The 3,027-nt window shown below is 44.7% G+C and overlaps 1 pseudogene; it reads left to right on the top strand.

Annotated features, from left to right (window-relative positions):
* The first annotated feature begins 1,941 nt into the window (after window positions 1-1,941).
* The window catches only part of LOC103081689 (oligosaccharyltransferase complex subunit OSTC pseudogene), a 5,620-nt pseudogene continuing 4,534 nt past the window's right edge, over window positions 1,942-3,027 (top strand).

The raw sequence follows: 3,027 nt of genomic DNA, 5'->3' as shown, positions 1-3,027 counted from the left end.
GACCCATGTATTCCCTAAGTTTATCACCAGGGCTACAAATGTGCCAAGGTCTTACTAAAACCCTTGAAATCTGGAGGAGCGGGGTGGGGAAAGCATGGACTCAAAAAGATAAGAAGAAAAGTGCAAAATTAAAATTTACAGATTTTTATTGCAGTGGCTACTCTCCCTAAGAGTAGGGACCACTTTGTAAAGATCTTTCTTAACCTTGTGAATGCTCCAGAGCATTGAGGATTAAATGTAAATTATGTCAGCTCCTTTAATCGTTACCTTTGATTTCATAAAAATGTCATTCAATTTGAGATCAATTTGTTGGTTAAATTTCTCTCATATCCAAGAGTTTCTGACTATTCATGACCTTTGAGAGAAATTCATAGGTAATAAATGTTAAAGTCTTTTTTTGGTAGCTATATAATTTTTAAAAGCAAAATGGTAAGAGATCTCTCAGAAACAGCAATATACTTGTTTCCTGTGGGATAGACATGTATTTAAATGCCTGTTCTAGGACTTCCCTGGCGGTCCAGTGGTTAGGACTCTGCACTTCCACTGCAGGGGGTGTGGGTTTGATCCCTCGTTGGGGAACTAAGATCCCGCATGCCATGGGGCACGACCAAAAATAATAAGAATAATAAATGCCTGTTCCGAAGTAGGACAGAGTCTCCTCAGGCGAGAGTGACTAGGGCCTGGAGGTCTCCTTATTTCTTCCCTCAGGTAATAAGCAATCGATTAAGAGGCCTTCCACCACACCCTTGCCCTGCTCCTAGATGAAAATTTATTCAAGTCTGTTCTTGCTGAGCATGCCATCTTAAGAGACGTCAGCCCGCACCCCAGAGACTAGACAGGCCCCCTCCTGCCCTCTCTCCTAAGTCCTGTGCTTCCTTCTGTCAAACCTCTTTCTTCTTTGAATTGTAATTATCTGCCCCTGACCTGGGAGATCCCTGAGAGTAGGGACCACTTTGTAAAGGTCTTTCTTAACCTTGTGAATGCTCCAGAGCGTTGAGTATTAAATGAATGAATGACAGGATGGGAGAGAGGGAGTGGAAAAGACAGACAGGGATTGGAGAAGGTAGGGGGTTGGTGGTGTGGAGTTGGAGGCGAGGGCAGTCTGAAACAGGTTTGGATTGAGTGGACTGCAAGACAGGTGCTTGGTCCACAGGAATACTCCAGTCTGGAGGGCAGGCAAGGGGCTGGGATAGAGAAATCAGGTGGTGGCCACCAACATATATGGGGAGGGAGGGAATTGAAGCCACTGCTATGGTTGCGAAGAGGCCACGTAGGAAGTTTGGGCAGAGAGAGCCTGGGAAACCTCAGCACTCATGGGGTGGGCAGGAACGTGACAAAGAGAGCAGGGGCTGTGAAGTCTGAGTGGTTCCAGCAGAAAGAGGAAGAAAGCTGTAACAGAAGGCATGAAGCCCAGGCGGGAGGCCAGTTACAGCGCTGAGCACTCGTGTGGGTTGACTGTGTGCCAGGCCCCAGCCCTGTGCTTTGTGTGGATTATCTCAAGTGAGCTACAGGACAGTGTTAGGATAAACCCCTTTTTATAGATGTGTGAACTGAGGCACAGATAGGCTGAGCTGCCCAAAGACGTAGAGGAAGGAAGTGAAGACTCAGGGACTCCGCTCCAGACTCCATCACAACGCCGGATTACCTCCAAGTGCAAGTGGGGCTGGAAGAGTGTCCCTAGGAGATGGTATTAGAAAGGCTCAGAGCAGTGTCTGTGATGAGGGCCCTGGCCAAACTGCAGGGGAACTGGTGAGTCAGCGATGGATCAAGGAGACAGCAAGTGACTGTATAATGAAGGGTTGCTTGCAATGTCATGAATGTATTTGTCATCAAGAAGCAATTGCCAGTTAATACATTTATAATTTTAATGTCTTTTAAAAATTATCTTAGCTGGTGTGGGGTGGTATGTAGGGTTTGAGAGCTGCTTCTGCTGCCAAAAACATGGAGACTTTGTCCTGAGTCGCATGCTTAGTACTCTGATGTCCCAACTTGAGCTAAAGAAGCCGCCCTGGGTTCCTGGCCACGCGGCCTGTGCGCTGGTATTTTACATCTCATCACCAGAGGATTAATTGAAGACATCACTGTGGAACCTCCCAGTGTTGGCTCCGTGACTGATGAACATGGGCCTCGGAGGCCTGCAGGCTTCTTGGCCTACAGAGCAAATGCACAATATACTATGAAGGACCGCAGACAGCTTCCTGTTTACAATGGGAGGTTTAGGTTTCATAATCCTGGGCCGATCCAATGTGGCAAACATTCCAAAACTCAATAGATTTCTTGTTCTATTCGTTGGATTTGTGTCCTATTGAGTTTTTCATGGCTAGAGTATTCATGCGAATGAAACTGCCGGGCTATCTGAATGTTAGCCCGCCTTTTGAGAAGAAATCAGTGGATAATGGATTTGCTCCTGTTAATGAAGTTTTAAAGGCTGTATCAATCCTCTAACATGAAATGTGGGAAAGAATGAAAAGCAGCAGAAAAAGAAGCATCTGTGAAAAGTTAGGAAACATTAAAGCTTGGAGTAGAATGCTTTCTGCGTATGGAAGAGATAAGCTTATCACAGTATTTTTGTCCTGCTGACCTATGGTGACATATTGACGATGTTAACTGGCGTGTACTTAGTTTTTTGTTTCTTAAAGAAAATATGCTCCATTTCTACAACTATGCTACTAAATACAGTGATCTTTCTTACAACGCCCTTAACGTTTTTTGGAGATGCCATTTCTGATTTTCAGAAATTAAGGTAAAATCAGGAAGCAAGATCCCATATGCTGAGAACCCTGGATGGCTGATCAACTTTACCTATGGTGCTTTGCCTTTAAACAGTGGGTAGTAGTACATGACTTCAGATGTGTATCTAAGACTGTTTCCTCAACGGTAAGAAAGGAGCAGAAATAAATAATTTTTTCGAATCAAAAAAAAAATTACCTCTGAACATATCAATGAAAACTGAAGCACCTCTCCATCGCTTTGCTGTCTCCTTCCTTAATGCAGAAGTGGCCACAACAAACACTGCGGGCCTTTCTG

This window comes from Lipotes vexillifer, unplaced genomic scaffold (genome assembly GCF_000442215.2).
Source record: "Lipotes vexillifer unplaced genomic scaffold, Lipotes_vexillifer_v1.1 scaffold1306, whole genome shotgun sequence".
Lineage (NCBI taxonomy): Eukaryota > Metazoa > Chordata > Mammalia > Artiodactyla > Lipotidae > Lipotes > Lipotes vexillifer.
Note: the sequence above shows the minus strand (reverse complement) of the source record. Positions and strands in the feature narration are given on the sequence as shown.